At 43.9% G+C, this 21,300-nt stretch overlaps 1 pseudogene; it reads right to left on the bottom strand.

Moving 5' to 3' along the window:
• Positions 1-21,300, bottom strand: part of LOC101939949 (collagen alpha-6(VI) chain-like) — an 81,623-nt pseudogene that overhangs the window by 36,115 nt on the left and 24,208 nt on the right.

Below are 21,300 nucleotides of genomic sequence, written 5' to 3'. Positions count from 1 at the left end.
CTTTGTGTGAGTATGGACACTGGGTTATATGATTTTTGGACATAGACTATTTCATTTCTCCTTTGTATTTCAAGTCCTCCTTCTCGAAAATACCTAGATCAGCGGTTCTCAAACTCTGGGGCCTGGTCCCCACTTAGTCCGGACTTCGGACTAAGGTACGCAAATTCAGCTACGTTAATAACGTAGCTGAATTCGAAGTACCTTAGTCCGGACTTACCGCGGTCCAGACGCGGCAGGAAGTCTCCCCCCGTCGACGCCGCGTACTCCTCTCGGCGAGCTGGAGTACCGGCGCCGACTGTGAGCACTTCCGGGATCGATCCGGGATCGATTTATCGCGTCTTAACCAGACGCGATAAATCGATCACAGAACATCGATGGCGTGCCGCCGGACCAGCCGGTAAGTGAAGACTAGGCCTGGGGTCACCAGGGCTGGTATTAGACTTGCCGGGGCCTGGGGCCAAAGCCCCATTGCCCAGGGCCAAAGCCCAAAGCCCACCACCCGGGGTCAAAGCCAAAGCCTGAGGACTGCAGCCCTGGGTGGCAGGGCCCAGGTTATAGGCCCCCCGCCTAGGGCAGAAGTCCAAGGGCTTCAGTTTTGCCCCCACCAGGCTTTGGCATTGGCCCCCACACCTAGGGCAGTGGGGCTCATGTGGGCTCAGGCTTCAATCCCCCCTCCTAGGGTCGTGTAGTAATTTTTGTTGTCAGAAGGGGGTGGCTCACAGTGCAATGAAGTTTGAGAACTCCTGACCTAGATGAATGTTAATATTCACCTGGGATCCTGGAAATCCTGGTTCTCCTGGAAAGCCCGTCAAACCAGGAGCTCCTTTCTCCCCCTGTATTAAGAGACAGAATCTTGTAACAATTTTTTCAAGTGATCATAACAGTGACTGATCTGCCTGGAGAACAGTATGATATTTTCAATTTCTAATACCATTTATTTGGCATTTGAACTCCTTTTTTCTTTTCATTAAGTGACGTTTCTCTAAAGAGTCAGCATTTAGATCAAATTAATTTTTTTAGCATAGTGTCTTCACAGACTATTAAAAATATGGTAGGATATGCTGATAAAGTTGGTCGTTGCAACGCATGGATTTAAAAAATTGTTTTTAAAATCCAGAAATTAAGTGAAGCTCATTTATTGCCACAAAGCAGGCTGAGCTTATAACCAAGGCAGCTGTTATAAGACAAAATGCCTGAAACATGGTTTTTGAGACATGGTTTTTCAGTTTAGCAGTTGGACAGTACCTTGCCATACAATTGTGCATAACTGAGGGAGAGTGCAAGGAGCCTCCTGCCCACGTTTTACCCTTTAGGGGCACATCACAATTACAACTCTGCACTCACCTCAGCCCAAGGACTCGGTGAGGCTACCACATCTATAGACCTCAAAGAAGCAAGCAGAATGTGCATGTCTTCTGGCTTCTATACCATACTGCTTCTAACATGGGGCAGTGCCTATACAATGCAATCCAGTACTAGGTACTGTGCAACATAATGTGTCTTGATCTTTGTTTAAAGAGCAAAAAGTATTTTGTAAAGGAATGTTACCAGGTTAAAAATCTTTTTGAAACAAACACACTTCTAATATCTCAGATGATTAAAACTGAAAATATTTATTCTGGTTTATTTTCAGTTTTTCATTTCTCTGCCTTTGACAACAAAAATCTCAGTTTCACTTTTAGTGTCTCAGTGCTGATTGAACTGAAACCACTGCAGGGAAATGATTATTTTTGTTGCGATGGAAAATTATGGAAACTTTTTTATTGCTCTCAGGTTTTGTAAAATCTTCTTGTCACAAGATCTCATTTAGATTCAAGTTTGACTTGACAATGTCCTTCAAATAAAAGATTATGCATCCATGATCTTTCACTATTAATTCTCTACTGTGCCATATTTTGTACAATTTGGATTTTTATGGTGCTCGTTATAGTATGAGGGCCCGATCCCGCTCACCTCATACTTGCAAGCCTAGATTCAATAGTCCAAGTCTATTCAGCAAAGTATCTCAGCACAGGCTTACTCAGTACAATGACATTCCACGACTGTCACTCTTGTGTGTCACTCTGAAGCCTAGAATGTCTGTACACTCAGTGTGAAGAGATGAAAACAAGTACAGGTATGGCTGAAAGCTCCTTTTGTTTATACTAGCACCAGGTTCAATCATCACTGGGATTGGCAGTCTGTTACCATTCAGTCTTGAAGTTCCCAGCCATTTTGGGCCTTTTTTTTTTTTTTTTTTAAACCCACACAGACGACTATGGATTACACTGAGGCAACAGCATGGGCTTTCAGCATGGGTTCTCATGAATGGGACTAGTTCTTCAATGGGACTTGTGCAGCATACACATTGCTGAACTAGGACCCACAAGTAGTACCACTGAACAAACTGAGATTAATTGCATGAGTAAGGCAAGCAGGATTTGTCCTTTATGTTATATGCTATAACAAATTTAAGATAAATATTGGACTCTCTCTGCAAATATTTTAGAAGGCAGGAAAGCTCCCATGTTAGTTCTACTGTAGATATGGGAAATTAAGGAAACCTACCTGTGGACCTGGTGTTCCTCTTCGACCTTTTGCTCCCTGACACAAGACAAGATAGATGTTTGTTAGACATCTGTTAGACCCTAGTTATATCTCTCAACTAAATGGCAAACAGTAGAGAAGCTGTGGCAACTGTCAATTTTTTTTCCAGATAATTTGATGTTCACACAATGCTTTACTACGTGCTCAAGTTACTGTACATGCTAGAACAGTGATTGAGAGCAAAGCAAATGCGAAAGTTATTATGGATGTGTCAGGATATTACTTTGCTATCACTTTTGCTTACTGCTCACACGCTTCAGTCCTGCTGTGCCAAGAGAAGGACTAAAACATTCATGCCCTGTCCACCCTGGCAAAACAGATGTGTTTATAACATTGGTTTTGGCAGTAGAGCTTAAAGACATTTCCCACCAAGCAGAGAGAAAGGTTCCCACCTCTTTAGTCTGTTCTTATTGGTAACTGTCTATGACAGAGTGCTAGGCAAGAAAGGCAGAGTCAGCACTCTGTTCACAGCAGCTCCAATCAAGTGTAAGCAGAGTCAGGATGAGCTCTACCCTGACATCTGGTGGTGAATTATGGCGAGTGTGGAAAAGAACTCCAGGGGCTGATCTGGTTTGCATAGGCACACCCACTCGCCTGGCATGAAACAACAGCAACTCAAAGTGGTTACTTTGGCTGGTGTGGGATCCCCAGTTTCTCTGTTATTGGGGCAGGAAGAATAAAGTTTTGTTACCTGATTCTGTGAATCAAGGCCAGTGGAACTGTTGTATGAAAGAAGGACTGAGTGAGTCCTTCACCATTACCTAAGTAGCACTTGCTTGACAAGGGGCATGGGTTACAAAACCCAGTGAATTGAGAGAGGATGGGGTTAGGTATTTATATCTGATGGTATGGGCCCTCTTTGAGGGTTTGAAACACCAATTGCACTACCTCCTCTCTCCACTGTTGAATGTCAGAGCTAACTTTGATTCCATTAGGAGTCTAGTTACAGACTGCTGAGCTGAATTCACTTTGGGCCAATGGTGCACTAGCACTGGGGCTCCCCTACTATACGCTAAGAGCTGAAATCACAAAAGAGCTAAAGTTATTAAGAACTGAGATCACTGAGACTGTGTTAACTAGTGGGGGAGCCTGAAGCTATATTGCTAAGTGGCTGGCGGAGCAGCTAGTAGAGTGGAGCTGAGCGACTCACAGGTCGGTGAGCAGGGCGGAGCGGCTGGAGAAGCAGCGAGCAGAGCAGAGCCTTGTGGGAGCGGCCCAAGGAACAGCTGAAGTGGAGCAGAGCTGAGCGGCTCACAGGTCGGTGAGCAGAGCGGAGCAGCTGCCAGAGCAGTTCGTGGACGGCGGGAGCGGCTCATGGGACAGCTGGTGGAGTGGAGTGGAGCGGCTCGTGGAGAAGGCTGCGGCGGAACCCCACGGAGAGGCAGCCAGTCTGCCTCGGATCACGTAAGGTGCCCCTTAACACCCTGCGTGCCTCCTCCCCCCCCCCCCCCCGCTTGAACTCTGGGGCTGCACTGACCAGGGACAGAGACTTTGGGGGGTTGTTGGACTTTTGGGACCTTGGTGATTCTTGGGTTGCTGGTTTCAAGAACCAAAGGGAAAGGACACAGCCCAATTTGCTGGGGTGGGTTTTTTGCTCATGAAGCCTGTTTGTGTTGTTTTTCCAATTTAATGCTGATGTCGTTTACCTCATGTTATTAAACATTTTCTGTTAAACTCAGACTCCGTGCTTGCGAGAGGGGAAGTATTGCCTCCTAGAGGCGCCCAGGGGGTGGTATGTAATTGTCCCAGGTCACTGGGTGGGGGCTCGAGACGGTTTTGCATTGCGTTATTGAAACGGAACCCCTAGATACAGAACCCGGCCCTTGTTGCTGCCAACTTAGATGGGCAGAAGGGTTACACAAGCAAGGCAGAATGGAGCTGATTAAGCACAGCTGTGCCTAATTTGTGGGTGGGGAAGGGCAGAAAGGCTAATTAAGCCCTTAGGCAGAGCCCACAAATAGGTACAGAAAGGAAGCGGAAAGGGGGAAGCAAGCAGAGAGAGAGATTGTGCTGCCCTGCTTGTTACAAGAGCTGTATGTATTATGAAGGTGGTGGGAATCCATTTGTAAATAAACTGCACAAGGTGTTGAACCAGCACAAGGATCTCTGAGTAGTTTGTAGACAGGGATAGAGGTAGGAGCCTGGTGATCCTGCTACACTGCCACACCAGAAGAAAGAGTACGTTAATGCAAATCCTTATCTTTGCAGAATTTCTTTTTCTTTGGAAGCAGAGAAGTGAAGTCATCAGCAAGCATTGGGGGACAGAAACTGGGCAGTATTGCAGTAGGTTCCAAATTTGAAAGAAATGAGGAAGCTATTTTGTCTCTGATAGTCAGTCAGTTGTGTTGGATAGCCCTATTCAGGAGGAAAGAGTTTGCCTGGAATCAGAGGCTCTTGCTAGTGTTAATTTTTTCAGGGCAATCTATCAGAGATTTATTTATCTCATCTTCCTGCAGTGAATGGAGGCTGACCGAGCGATCGATCGATCAAGGTTAAATTTATGGACTCTGAGATCATTCTTTCTACCTTGGATTAATTACAAGCATTTCCTTTGCATATTTAGTCTCCTTGTCTATATGGGTTCTTACTGTGGTTCTCTGAGAGCCTGGTGACCCTGGTGAGCCCATTGGTCCTCTTTCACCCTGGAAAAGAGAAATTTAATTTCAGGTTATCTCAATTGTCACTCAAATTCCAAACGTTTTATATTTTTCCAGATTATTAAGCCATCTAGTCATGAACAATGGACATGCAAACCAATGGGAAAAAATTCTTTTCATAACACTTGGGCACACAACATCTGCAACTGCTTACCCCTGTCAGAATTAAGAACAGAAACATAGTATTTTAATTGCACAACTATGCAACATTGTCAAAGAAATGCCATTGTGTTACGGTACATTTCATAAAGTAGTGCCATCAAAATAATCACTGATGTTGCCCTCAAATTATATTTGTCTGGAAGGTGCTGCATGTTTGTCATTATAGTTACCATTCTGTTTTGTGTATCAACACTGATCTCCTGCATACTGTGCAGATAATCCAAGTCTTGTACTGGTGCTCCATAACTGCTCTATAGTGAAATCAATTGAAGTTCAGGGGGGATTGGCACCTTCTGGGGGGTGCTGGGCACTGTGTAATATTGGGCCCATAAATAGTTCTAAGTACTTTCCCCGCACACACACTTTGGAAGATTTTCTGTGGAAGTTCATTAATTTACTACAAGAAATGTTTTAAAAACAATAATAATAATAATAATAGGTATGCCACAGATGACAGTAGGTACGATTATTCATCATATATCCACACCTTAGTTATTTTTCATCTCTTTAAAAAATGTAAGACCACTTCCAAAGCTGGACTGCAGAGTGCAGATTCATGGATCTCAAATCACCCATAAGGCTAGAATCAGAGAACCATAGAAATGTAGGACTGGAAGCGACTTCAGCAGATCATCAAATCCAGCCCCCTGTGCTGAGGCAGGACAAAGTAAACTTAGACCATCCATGACAAGTAGCCTCCAGTGATGCAGATTCCACAACCTCCCTTGGAAGCCTATGCCAGAGCTTAGCTGCCTTTACAGTTGCAAAGTTTTTCCTGAGATCCCACCTAAACCTCCCTTGCTACAGATTAAGCCCATTATTTTGTGTCCTATCTTCAGTGGACCTGGAGAACAACTGATGGTCATCCTGTTTACAACAGCCCTTAACATATTTGAAGACTTATCAGGTCTCTCCCTCAGTCTTCTTTTCTCAAGACTAAATATGCCCAGGTTGTTTAACCTTTCCTTGTAGGTCAGGTTTTCGGAACCTTTCATCATTTTTGTTGCCCTCATCTGGACTCCCTCCAATTCATCCATATCTTTCTACCTAGAAAGGAACAGAGTACTTGAGTTGAGGCCTCGCCAAGGCTGAGTAGAAAGGAACAATTACCTCCAGTGACTTACATACAACTCTCCTGTAAATACATCCCAGAATATTAGCCTTTTTTGCAGCTGCATCATGTTATTGATTCATGTTCAATTTGTGATCCACTATAACCCCAGAACCTGTTCAGCAGTGCTACTACCTAGCTAGTTATTCCCTATTTTATAGTGGTGCATTTGACTTCTCCTTCCTAAGTGTGGTACTTTGCACTTGTCTTTATTGAATGTCATCTTGTTGATTTCTGATGTATTGTGTGGTATAAAATTAGGAACGATAGAATTGTCATACTATTTTTAACAGCCTTGGTTATCAATGGATTAATTTTAATTTGCTCTATAGAGCTATATTTTAAAGGATTGTAGGTTAGTATTTGAAACAATGTACAGTAAGCAAAGTCACATATTTCTAAATAGTTACCTGTCTTCCCTGTTCTCCTTTTGAACCTTTCGACCCTTTTATGTCATTGTCCAATCCAGGGTTACCCTAAACAAAGACACAAAGTTAAGTACATTTATTTCCCATGGGAGCTGATGGCACTTAATATCTCACAGTAGATGCTCAGCACCTTGCGGCATGGGGCCCTGAAAAAAGAATGGGAAAACGCGGCTGGAGTTAACCGTTTGTTAGGCTATTAATCTTTGTTAGACATATCAGACTTTACACAATATTGATAAAATATTTGTAGTTGTTGTTTTTATGAAATCACAGTGTTGTGACACTTCACAGAATCTAGGATACGCTGGGTAGACAAAAGGGACATTAAGAATCATTATTCTACTCTCAGGACTAGACAGAATTCCCACTTGATTCAGTGGAAGTCCTTTGTGGGCACTGCAGCTCGAAGGGAGCATATGGCACTGAGGCTGGGTCTACACTACCCGCCTGAATCGGCGGGTAGAAATCGACCTCTCGGGGATAGATTGTCGCGTCCCGTTGGGACGCGACAATCGATCCCCAAATCGACACTCTTACTCCACCAGCGGAGGTGGGAGTAAGCGCCGTCGACGGGAAGCCGCAGAGGTCGATTTTGCCGCCGTCCCTACAGCGGGGTAAGTCGGCTGCGATACGTCGAATTCAGCTATGCTATTCGCGTAGCTGAATTTGCGTATCTTAAATCGACCCCCCCCCCCCGTAGTGTAGATGTAGCCTTAGTCTTGGTGGTGGGGCAAACTTTAACCACAAGGGCACCCTTAAAAAAACATGAAAAAACTAAAAAAACTCAAGTATTAGAAATGTCACAGGTGACACTGAGCTCTTTGAACACACTGGAAGTACAGGGCAGCCCTGCCGCCATCTCCTGGTGTTTTCTCCTCCTCACCAACTACAACATCTGTCCTTTTATAGTGATTTCCACAGCGATGTTGCTCGGTCAGGCCCTCATCACACCCAGGGGTGGCTCTATGTATTTTGCCGCCCCAAGCACGGTAGGCAGGCTGCCTTCGGCGGCATGCCTGCGGGAGGTCCCCGGTCCCGCGGCTTCAGCGTACCTGCTGCCGAATTGCCGCTGAAACCACGGGACCGACGGACCTCTCGCAGGCATGCCGCCGAAGGCAGCCTGACTACCATCCTCGTGGCGAACAGCAGGCCGCCCCCAGGGCTTGCCGCCCCAGGCACGTGCTTGGCGTGCTGGTGCCTGGAGCCGCTCCTGGTCACACCAGACAGAATGCATCTTCTTTCCCTACTGATTTGATGAGGTCACTCCCCTCACTGGCTCCCCATCCACTTTGGCATCCTAGAATTCTGCATCTCCATATTTATTCAAGCTTGTCAATGTGTCCTGCCCTCACCCCTATCCCACTTGTTTGCTCATCTGTCAGCTTCTCACACAACCACCTCAGCGCCTTTTTCCAGGAAGCCCCTATGCAACCTCCATGAGACCATTGGCAAGCCTTCTACCTTGTTCCTCTTTCCCCCTTAAAGTCCCACTTTTGCCAAGCTGTTTACAGTGCATCTAACTGACTTGAATTTAAAGACATCACTGTTCGTTGTTTCCTTTCCCATTCCCCTAACTTCTGCCTGCCAGTCTGCCTCTAGCCTTTGACTGTGAGCTCCTTGGAGCAGGGACAACCTCTATTAGAATGTCAGAGAAGTCCTTAGCAAATTGTGGGTGCTACTATAAACGAATAGTAATAATTATAACAATGACAAACAACTGATTGGAATTATATGAGAAATACATTATCTTCAGATGAATCCGCAGAGTCCGGGAGCTAATTCAAGATATGAACAAACAGGAAATACAATGTATTTGTAATATTTCCCCTCCATTTCTCATATTCTATTTGTGATGGTTACATTTCTAATTTTCACCTAGCCCAGCAATGCTATACCTGACCAATAAGTACAACAATGATTAGCAGCTAGGGTTGTAGCATTTCCTGATATATGACACACCTTTCAGTGAAGTCAGACTCTCACAAGCTGGCCTGTGGACTATGACAGGTCACGCCCTCAGGGTATGCCACTCAAGGAGTGGAGTGAGAACTCTTTCAATTCCCTGAGAGGCACGCTACCATAAACATAAGAAAACACTGCAGTCCCTTTTCACACATTATGTAATTTCCATTCATCAATGTTCTCCTAAATATTATGTTCTGAAACAGAGGAATATTCTGGTTTATTTAAAAAACAAACCTCATCCTGAGCTGTACATTTTTCTTCTGTTTTATAAGTAATCATTCAACAGTACAAGATCACCATCCAAAGGCTAAATCCTACAATGGTCCTGATTCAAAAAAGTACCAGCACGCAGGAGGAATAGAGGTAAGTGCGCCCCACTCCCATTTACTCTCAATGGGAATTGACAGCACGTCATATCTCATAGTGGATGCTCAGCACCTTTCAGCACTGGGCCCTGAAAGAAGAATGGAAAAGACTGCAGGATTTAGCCCTATGTCATGTCTGACAAAGATTACCTTTATACACTGCTTATCATCATGGTATCTTTACCTAGGGCAATACAATTCCATACTGGTGTAGGAATAAGCATAATTCATTCACTAGTGAATGGATACAAAATCCCCACAAAGAGAGTATCATAAAGCCACAGGATGTCCCATAGTACTGGATTTTTCTTGTAGGTCTCTCAGGCAACTGACAGATCTGCATAGCCACATATAGACAAATTCATGGTGTTGAGATTAGGCATTTAAGGAGGATCATGTGCATTTTTTGTTCCAGAAAGTATAGCATATGGGATATCTTGGGCTCATGAAATGTCCCAGATGTACTAGTCTCAGATAAGGAATGTGAAAATAATTATTGTGAAAGGCTAAGATCTGCTAGGTTTATGTGATCTATTATCCTCATCGTTGGGATTACAGTACAATAGTCACGCACGTCTGTCCTAACATACCTTTGAAAGAATATCATATTCCCATGCAGATCTGAACAGATGCTTTTACTCCATGCAAGTTTATTCACTTTCTTGTGCACCATAAGTGAGGTTCTGAGATTAGATTCACATCCTTAATGTTGTGATCCTAAGAGCACCCCAATGCCAAGGGGCCCTGTGGTATAGGACTAGGAGTCAATTGGCCTGGCCAGCTCTCTGCACCTCACACACAATATTTGTCTAAAAAGTGTCTTGTAACATATCATTTGAAAACACCACACTGATGATTAATACCACTGTGAAATGTAAGTAATAACACTGTATGTGAAATTATAGATACTCTCTGATATTATATTTTAGAATCGGTCAACAGACGAACAAGGCAAAACAGGTTTTTTCCAGACAAAGAAGAATGACCAATTCCTCTTGGGCTCAGTTGCAAATCAAGACAGGTGTGACCAAGAACAACGGGCTAATCATTTGCCTGAAGTATCACAGGAAGATCATTTGGGCTTCCTGACTTTGAAAACAAAGATAAACTTTGAGGATATAAGCAACTGCTAAAGACTTTGGGGTATCCATCACCTAGGAGACAAGGGGGAGCAGCATGAAAAGTGGAACCTCTTCGCCCAGGAGGAAAGAGTAGCTGGAAACTGACTACAGGTGAGAAACCTGCTTAAACAATGATTGCAACTTGCTGAAATTAAGTTGTAGTCATTAGAAAGCAGGTTTTGTTTTGTTTGATTTGTCACTAAACTTGTCTCTTCTAGTCTTACTTATTATCACTTAAAGCTCTGTTCTTTGTTAATCAACTTATTCTTGTTTTATTACAAAACCATCTCAGCGCTCTGTATTAAACTGAAGGTTAAAATCCCTCAGCCAAACTACCAGGCTCATATGTGTTCTGCTCTTTGGAGGCAGCAAACCTGATAGTTGTGTGAGAATCCAGTGAGAAGATCTGGACACTGCAGGGGAGATGGTTTTGGGGAGACTCAGGACTGGAAGGGCTGTTGGCGTCACACTGCAAAGAGTAACCAGGCTGGTGGCAGCCAGGGTGAGGCCATTGTGTTGTGAGCAGGCTGCTGGTGCCAGGGCTTTGAGCCAAAGCTGCACAGCACAGAAGCACCCAGGGTGACACAACCCCTCCCTCCCTTACTGCTCTGGGTGAACCCCACAGAGTCATACATGTGTAATATAGAATAGATTTGCACCTAGGAAAACTTACATGATCTCCTCGTAAGCCCCTCTCACCACGCTCACCAGGGAGTCCTCTTGGCCCTGGACTGCCCTGAAATCATAAAATGGCTGAGTGAGAATCTGAACAATCATTTTCCTGCTGATGTTAACAAAACAAGAGACAGGAACAAGTCCCAGCATTTTAAAACAGATTTTGAAACTCCCCAGGTTCAGGGTTGTTTGCATCCAGGATTTTGTTTAATCGATTATCAAGTCACCGGACTTCACAAAATACAGTTCCAGACTGTGGAGTTGATTCGGAACACCTCCGAGGACGGGGGAGGAAAATCCACTGAAGATACACAACTTCAGCTATGAGAATAGCGTAGCTGAAGTCGATGCATCTTAGTTCGGCTTACCTCGCATCCTCACGGTGCAGGATCGACTGCCGCCGCTACCCCGTTGACTCCGCTTCCGCCTCTCACCGCGGTGGAATTCCGGAGTCGACGGCAGAGCAATCGGGGATCGATTTATCGTGTCTACACTAGATGCGATAAAATCGATCCCCAATAGATCAATCACTACCCGCCCATCTGGCGGGTATTGAAGACGTACCCTTTGGTCTCTCCTCATATGAAGGCCATTCCATACCTTTAATCATCTTTGTTGCCCTTCTCTGAATCTTTTCCAGCTCCACTCTATCCTTTTTGAGAAGGGGTGACCAGAACTGGACATAGGATTCAAGGGAGGAAGGTGCACCACAGGTTTATATAATGGCATTATGATCTTTTCAGACTTTTTTTTTTAAACCTTTCCTGATAGCCTTTTTGACCACTGCTGCACAATGAGCTGAAGTTTTCAGATAACTACCCAGGGTGATATGTGTAGTTGCAATTATTTTTTTACAATGTGCATTACTTTGTGCATATCAGTCTTGAATTTCATCTGCCATTTTGTTGCCCAAACACCCAGTATTGTGAGATCCCTTGGTAGTAACACTAATAATTTAGCAAGTGCCCTCAGAGTAAGTACATGTCATGGACCAGATATTGCCATACTTTATTCACCGTGAGTTGTACCTTAATCCAATTAATCCCATTGGAGTCACTTGCAGAGTAAAGTAATTAATTTAAGAGGAGCAGAATCTGTTCCTCAACAAGCACAGTACAGAATCTGTTTTTTTTTAAACCCAGTTTTGCTTTTATAATTATGTTCACTGAGTTACACAAGCCCCCTTTCTCCTCCCCACCCCAACATTTTATACCATTAAATGCTTTTGCTTTTCAGTTAATTAGTCTAAGTGTGAGATCCACTCCAGCCAGTGGAAGATTTATCAAGCTTGTGTTTAGCACAATGTCACACACAGTGAGGTGCTCAATCAATAAATAAATAAAACTGCATTTAGAAGGCTGTAAAAATCAGCACTTTGCAAGGTGGTTATGATGAATAACTGTATGCTCTGCACATTATCAGTTTCCCTAAAAACAGTGAGTACCCGCTTCAGTTAATCATAGTGAACTCTCAGAACCAGCCTGAGGTGAAACTATATTGAACTGATCAAATCTTGACATTGGTTTCAGCAGACTAACATTCAATTCCAGAGGAACCTGCTTGTAGAGAACCCCATGTAAGAAGGGATTGAACTGGGGCCACAGCCATTGGTTTATAAGTTTACATAGCTCCATTAGCCCAAATCCTGCATAGTGAGAAATGGAAACCTGGCCACATCAATCAGTGTACGCTCTGTAGTAGCGGGTGCAGCTCAGCTGTGTAGGCACCTGAGCCAGTTGCAGCTGAGGGTTCTATTTCTCAGCCCTGTGACAGGCTTTGCCTGCTTTGAAAAGTATTTTTTATTTCCTTTTACAAAAGCCACGTTGTACAACAAATCATGTCCATCTAGGTGCCTGATCATTCTGTTCTTTACTATAGTTTCAACCAAGTTGCCTGGTACTGAAGTTAGGCTTGCTGGCCTGTAATTGCCAGCATCGCCTCTGGAGCCTTTCTTAAAAATAAATAAATAAAATCGGCCTTGCATTAGCTACCCTCCAGTCATCTGGTCCTGGGTGTGGAAGTGTATTAGGAGTGGAGAAGAGGAAGAATAGGGGTTTGGGGCTGCAATGAGGGGTGGATGGTAGGGCAGGCAGGGGATGTTGGAGACTCAGGTGAGGAAGGCATGCCAAGCCCCAGCTATGCCAGAGCACCCCGACTCTCCTGCAGCCCCAGCTTTACCACGGCACCCAACCCCTGTGTACTCCACAGCTCACCCAATGCACCCAACCCCTTGAGCCCCAGCTCTGCCACTGCACACCATCCCCCCACACTCCCCTGCCCAAAGTCTTTGGGAGAAAAATCAGACACGTGAAGACTTCCTGGGCAGTGAGGGGGAAAGCAGGGGGCAGAACAGTGGGAGATTAGCGGGTGAGGAGTTTGGGGCTGCAGCAAGGGAGGGGTGTTATGGGGAGGAGGATAAACTGGAATGCGGGGGAGAGAGGCTGGGGTCTCAGCTGAGGGAGGCTTGGGGGGAGTGAAGGGATCAGGCACTAGGAAGGGGGATGTGAGGGTGTGTGGCAGGATCTAGGGGACAAGAGGAGCAGTGGCACTTATCAGCCCCACATTCTCCCCCTATCTGTATGCCAAGGGTTAGAGGGCTCTTACCCCTCTAGGGGAGATCTAAGCCCCTCCTCTTATGATCTGGGATTTAGATGCCATGCCCCTCTGGGTGCCTGAGCCCCTCTTGCTGCTCCCTCCATGTGTGCCAGGATCTGAGGGCCCTGTACTAATCTATGAGGGTTGGATCTTCCCTCCCCCCAGCATCATGTAAGCCAGGTTTGGGAGGGGGGGTTGCCCTTTTAGAAGTGAATGAGTCCTCTTTCCTGCACCCCACATGAACCAGTATCTGGGGAAGTCCTGCCCCTTTGATTGGGAAGCTGAGAACAAGTCTACTTCATGCATATCACAGGCTGGAAAGCACTCAGGAGCGGGATGGGAACACCCACTACGGTGAATGGAGCCATTGACACACACAGCTGTTTCAGGTGGCACTCACCTCCATGGGGTGTTCTCGTCTAGCCGAGAGCTTTACACTGACAGGACTGAGCCACTTCACACCTTTCAGAGCCTCCTACGCTGCAGAGGGATGTGCAGGGGACCCCTTTCCTGCCATCATCCCACTACCCTAGTTTAAAGCTGAGGCGTCTAAGTGCTCTGAAGTCTGAATGTTCGCATGGATATTCTTGCAATTTGCTAGAACTTGTGGGAGTGACCCACATTTGGGGTCATTTGAGCCTGGGGTTCTAGAGGTATATGCCCTGAGGAAAACAGCCATTTTTCCAAAGTTTCTAGGTGGGTTGTTTTTATGCAGAGCTAGAGATCAAACTATTGCAGTGATGCAGGTCAAAATGGTCTCCATTGGTCATTTTTTACCCAAGGTAGTGCATGGCTCCCATTAAGTCTTTGGGGGACCCAAATTGTGAATGGTATTTAAGAACACATTCACTTCTTTGCTTCCAGACATGCAGTATGGCAGGATTACAGCCAATAACGAAAAAACTGTGAGAGGGTTTCTATGCAGCCATTTTATGGATGCCTGAGTAGTTTGAGGGAATGTGCCAATGCCACTGCCCTGGTGAACACCCCATCACTGATATTTCTAGTCTGAACCTTTGTACAGCTGTGCAATAAAGAATTAAATAACTCATGTTGCTTGCTACAAGTTCTCTGTTATAATACAGGACTTTATTTTATGGGAAGGCTTACTGTGAACACAACAGGATAATCAGCAGTCGGTCTAACCAAAATTTGTGTTATATTGGATGGGGAGAAGATGGAAGCAGAGGACTGTGTAGGTGAGGTGGGAGGGAGAGGAAGAGGTTGCATTTGCAGATGGGTTGGGTAATGAGGATGGGTGGTAGCCAAACCTTGGATTGTTGCTTGGGAAAAAAAAAAAAGTCTGCATTTCACTTGCCAGTGGGGGTGCCAGTGGCCACTTCCTGATCTTAGGGCAGAATACCATGGGGTTTTCAAAGACAGACAGTGCAGAGGTTTGAAACTCACAGCACAGGTACCTTGACCACTATGTGCACTGCCAGGGTTGCCAACATACCTGGATCACGAGGTTGCAGGAGTTTGTTGTAGAGCAAGGAGTACATCATGGCATGAGGATTGCCGACTGATTGCAGGACCTGGTATGTACAACTGCCCAAATGACTACTGACATTTTTCCTGATTAAAAAAAAACTAGGAAATTAAATAGCAAAAAACTCCATTAATGCAGAGTTAAATGAGAGTGTATGGGTTGTAAAAGGAGGTGGACTATCAGGCTGGCAGAATGAAGTGGTGTTTGTTATGGGGCACAATGCTGAATAAGGTTGCCCATGCAACCTCAACTCTGCATTTCCCTCTTTTCAGACGTTTGAGTTTTGCTCAGCTCAACACTCTGCAAGGGACGACATACCACCAAATAACCTTAACTCTGCATTAATGGAGTTTTTGCCACTAAATATAGATCAATTCTGGCCCTAAAGGGGAGCTTTTTGGTGTCGACATTTTCAGATTCTACATTTGTTCTAACACCTCTGAAGTAGAAACATTTTGTATGGAACAACTTTACAATGGACATTTTCAAGCAAAACAATACCTTAGAGATTATGCAGAGATGGATCACCCCATTTCTAATGCAACACAAATTATGACTAGTGTTCTGATGCCAGTTCTAATAAGCTGAAATACCACAAATTTACTGATGTATCAAACCATTCCCCTCTCCAGGTATTTAGTTAAAGTTTTTTTCACTGGGACAGCCTCATGAGATACCTATCTGATTGCTCTCAAATTCAAATCTGCCCAAATAAGATAATAAAAATCATTACCATGTAGCCTGGGTCACCCTTTTCTCCCATCTTTCCTGGATACCCAAGTGATCCCTTAATGAAAAAAAAAAAGTAGTAATGTTTTCATATTTTAAAAAACATTCATTGATGTCAACAGAAAATGAGAAGCAAAACTATTTACCTGCTCTCCATTAATTCCATCAATCCCGTTGTCCCCGTCATCTCCCTGAGGTAGCAAAAGTGATAGGGATTATATAAGACCCAGTGATCTAAATAACCACTATGTGCTCTCAGTCCAGCAAAGATGGTGTCCATGTGAACTCCCATAGCTGACCATGGAAGCCAAAGCCATCCAGATTTTAAAAATATACAAATTAATGCTTAATATCTCATTTCTCACATCTGCCCTAAGTACAACAGTAGAATAGACACCATGTCCAACCCTCAAAACAGGCTAAAAGGGATTAAAACCCCAGTAGTACACTCACTGACGTCCCCTGGCTGTCATGGACTTGAACAGGAGCAGAATGAGGCTGTAAAATAGTACATCTGCACATTTATTTTCCTTTGATGCTCCAGGCTATTGGTCAACTTTAAGGGTCCAGATAGACTTCCAAAGTTAAAGTGACCACTACAATGAATGAGGAGGAAGAGACCAACATGAACAGTATTTACCAATAAAAAGACCAGTAAGATAAATATAAGCTGAAAGTCAAAATGATACTCAACTTTTATGTCATTCCAGTACATTTCTTTTTCTTTATGTCACATGGAAGCCTTAACAGGGACATGTATTTTGTTTTTAATGACTTGTTTTTTCTTGACTGTAAAACTGGTGTCTTAAACAAAAGCAATACATAATGGCCCTGCATAATTGCTAATAGGGTACTGGCTCCATGTGGCAATAGTCACGTCAAATTATATTTTCAGTAACGTGAATATTTCTATAATTCAATGCAAGTGAGACGCTGTATGGATTATGTGGGACACTATGATATTGTTGACACCAATATTATAAAATACAATGAATCTGACCAGACATGACATGTGAGGTTTCTGCAAATGCGTTACAATTTGCCAAGTATAATAATCTTATTTATATGTTTGTATCACCTTTGTATTGTGAGTTATATAGATATGAAGGCATCTCTATTTCCAAACTTGTGCTGTTTTTATGGGTGACACCCGAGACAGATTGGCATCAGCACTGCCTAGCCTGTTTGATGGCCCATCAACGTCCATTGACTGTACAATGAACCCACTGAAAGGAACCAGGGAAGACACCTTATGACTTAGCAAGGCCTATAGGGGCATGCCTATGGACAGAACTAAGGTTTTTCCATGGCCTGTGCTGGACAACTTGTGTTTGGAACAAAAGTAGTACAAGCCACATGGCTAAAGAAATTTAAAAGGCAGCTGGCTGCATCATCATCTCCATTTTGTCTTCAATCCTGCTTCTTGTCTTCAATCTTGCTTCTGGTCTCTGCAGTAACTTTTCTATAACTGAGGCTCTGAACAAAGGACTGAATGACCCATCCAAGCTGTGGATGTGTTCCAGAGGGACTTTCAAGACAGCAAACTTACCAATACTGCTAAGAACCCAATATATGGACGTTGAAGTCTCTGTATGTATTTGATTGCTTCACCATTTTACAACTCTCTTCTTGTTCTTTTCTCTTTGTAATAAATCTTTAGTTTGACACACTAAAAGACTGCCTGGCAGCATGGTATTTAGGGTAAGATCCAAACCTATACCTGACCCAGTAACATGGTTGGCCCTTTGGGGTCAGAGGAACATTTTGTATATGTGACCAGAGTTTTAAAATAACTCACTGGACTGGACCTAGGTGCTGACTGGGAGCCAGAGAACTGGAATGCAATAAAGGGGCTGTGTGATTTCTTTCTTTTTTTTTTTTTTTTTTTTGCTTCTTGATAACCAGTGGGGGAAGATCAGAAGCACAGTTTGTGACTGGTTGGTGAGTTTATTTCAGTGTTAACGACCAGTCTTTGGGAGAATCTGCTCTCCTTTTTGCAGCCTGCCCTGACCTTGGCATTTCCAGTGAGGGCTGCCTAGGCACCAGGGGTCACAGTAAGTTTTTACAATCTTCCTGCAGAAAGCAAAAGTTAATCCTTAAACCCTGAATTAAACAAAAATAATTTGCAGTGTGATAAATCCAAGAATCACTTAGCATCGGATTCTATTCTCTTGAGAGTCAACAAAACTACTCCTGGGTAAAGACCACAGGATTGAGCTTTTGAACAGCATCAGGCTCATCCCAAAGATCTTCAAACTTAAGGATACTTACACGGGAAGATGAATTAAGACAATGTGTCTATATGAAGGTGAGGGTATACCTTTTCTCTTCTCCCTCCTCCTTTAATGCACTTTTATTTCTTATTTATGCTTTCAGCCATCTCACCTGATTTGTAGTCAAATCAACACAAAGTTTTTCAGAAAATAAGTGCATCAGTACTGTACCTTTTCACCAGATATTCCTTGGAATCCCTGAAAAGAATTACAACAAATATTTGTTTGAATGAGGTAAACAAAAAATAAATGCAAAGACATTTTGCTGAGCTAAAGTAAAGTCAGTAGATTCTTACTTTAGGACCTCTACTACCATCACATCCCTTATTCCCTTGCTCTCCCCTTGTTCCACGCAGTCCTCTTGAACCCTGAAAGAGAGAGAATGAAAAACACATCTCAGTATATCCTGCCTAGTAAATGAAATATGAAGTTTGTAAGGAGAGTGATCACGTGTTTGATCAGGGGATGACTATATTCATGAGATGTAATACTAGAAAGGGAGCGTGTATGTTAATGAATATGGTAAATCTCTGAGAAAGCCCCCGCATAAACTACATGTTTCAGAAGCCTGAGCAGACTCAGATTGAGCTAAGTGCTTGTGCAGTTAAAACTGCTGTAGTTTCGCTCCAGAGTGCTTACAAAACATTACAAGCTTCTGATCGTTATATAAGAGTTTCATACCAAGTGTAATCACTTTGCATAATGCAAAAGAAAGTTCTGAATTGAAAAAGCAAATAGACAATTATTGTTGCTCACCTCCATTACAGATAGCAGTGGGGCACTTTCCTTCATTCTGCTCTTAATACTACTCTATTAGAGAGTTCCTGCTGGGAGGGTGGTGGGTGGGAAGAGAAGAGACGGTGCGGCGGGAGGGGAGGGCCAGAGGAGGAAGAGGGTGTTGCTGCAATGAAGGCCTAGGCTCAGTGGGCAAGAAAAATAATCAATCCATGTTTTTTTTCAGTGAGCACAATCCAAAGGCCGAATTCTGCTCTCAGTTACACAGGAGTCTGGTGTGGTGCAGGAGCCATGCTGGCTCTACACCCTCATGGGACTCTCCAAGGGGAGATGAGGGCAGAGTCTACTCCCTTTGCCCCACCTGAGCAGTGCAAAGCAAGTGGGGCCGTGAATCTGCTCCATAGTATCGTGACTCCAAATTAGATTTGTTTTACTTGTCAGACTACATTCATGCGCTGTGCTGTTATTTTCTGTCTGAGTGCACCCAAGTACATTCCGCTACAAGCAGTAACCCAGGAGCCACACCATTAACAGGTATTATTTAAGGGAGTGGAAAAAAGCAGAAATATAATCCGTCCTATCTGTTGTGTTTCTTAATCTGAAACAAATAGTCAGAACTGAACATACTGTTTCCTTTTATTGGGCCTGAATCACCACCAGGTTACTCAGTTTTACACCCATGTAACTCCATGGGTTACACACTGGAGTAATCGAATGATGAATCAAGCCATGTATATGGAAACACAGAAGGCATGAAACCCAATGATTTATAAATGGAGTGGTGCACATTAGTTTCCTAATGTCTTTCTTGTGCCATGTACTCAGTCTCAGCAGCTTGCAGACAGCAAAGATTACATAGTCCAATAGTGAATGTGCATGCAAATCCGTGCCTACTTTGCATACTATTGGGGATATTATTTACACACACGGCTAGATAAGTTCCGAACTAAATAGGCACCTATATAGGAATGTATGTGCACCAGTTTGTACACATACTTTGCATGTAAGTATTTAGTTCACATGAGGGCCGGCTCCAGGCACCAGCCGACCAAGCACGTGCTTTGGGCGCACCTGGAGGGGGGGGGTGCTCCGGACGGCTGGGGAGAGCGGAGCCGCGGCGGGCTCGCCGCCCTCCCCTGCCGTGCTCCCCGCCGGGGGGTCCGGGGACGGCGGGAGGCTTTTTTGCCTGGGGCAGCAAAAAAGCCAGAGCCGGCCCTGGTTCACATGCAAATACTTGCCTGCATACTTGCTGAAAATTAAGTTTCTTTTTTCCCTTTGTTTATTGAATCTTAGAAATTTAGGCCTGGAAGGTACTTTGAGAAGTCAAGAAGTCCAGCCCCTGCACTGAGGCAGGAACCAAGGAAGGAATTATTTTAATTTCTTAATATTTGGAAAAAATGTAAGCCTAGAATTCTCATGTAGACCAACAGGATTTTAATTAACAATTTATGTAAAAGTTTCTCCAAGAGATCCCCAAGTTCTTTTAGAAATTAAAAAAGAGAAGGAACTCTAAATTACCTACAATTCTAGAGTATTAAACATTGACAAAGTGCTGAATCTTGACAGTTTTTTTAAAAAAAAGCTATGACCATTTTATTTTATCAGAATGATTTCTTTGGTATCAAGATTAGGAAATCCCCCCTTCCCCATCAGGTTATTACATTTTTTAAATACTTACCCCCCCCCCAAAAAAAAAGTCTTTATGGGCACTTAGTTTTGAAGTATTTTTTTCTTAGTAAAATGTAATCAAACGTTATAACTTACCGGCTCTCCCTCTTCTCCTAAGTGTCCTCGAGTGCCTTTTATACCTTTAGGTCCCTGAAATTCAGACGGAAAAACTAAAGATTAATACTAAAATTCTCTTCGCTTAAAAAGGTGAAACTATTAAGGATTGTCCTGACACAGTACTTTATTTAGGAATGGCTAAAATTTTGCCAAAGGCAGTTTTATTTTGTACATTGCACATTTCATTCCTTTGTCAACTGTATTCAAAGCACTCTTAAAAAAAAAATGGAGAAATGGGTTCAGCAAAGCAGAATAAATGGATAACCTGCAGGGAGGAATCCTTTTAATTTCTTAATATCTCAACTTTTTAGGACAGAGATTCTCTCATGGAACATCAGTGATCCATGAGCTCCATTCAGGTGGTCCGTGGAGAGTTCTCTCTAAGGTGTGTGCTGGGCAGCCGCACACAAGAGAATGAAGAGCCACCCACCTAATTAGTGGAGGTGGTGGCCTTGGGGAGGGAATAGGGGGTAGGAGGCAGTGGGGTGCGAAGAGGGGGTGGGGGTAATTTGGGACATGCAAGGCTGCGGTGGCCTGCGAAAAAGGCAACTTTCCCCAACTTGGGGGCTGCCGCAGCAGGGGAGACCCCCCCCCCCCTCCTGCCCAGCCCCAACTTGGGGGCTG

This window comes from Chrysemys picta, chromosome 2 (genome assembly GCF_011386835.1).
Source record: "Chrysemys picta bellii isolate R12L10 chromosome 2, ASM1138683v2, whole genome shotgun sequence".
Lineage (NCBI taxonomy): Eukaryota > Metazoa > Chordata > Testudines > Emydidae > Chrysemys > Chrysemys picta.
Note: the sequence above shows the minus strand (reverse complement) of the source record. Positions and strands in the feature narration are given on the sequence as shown.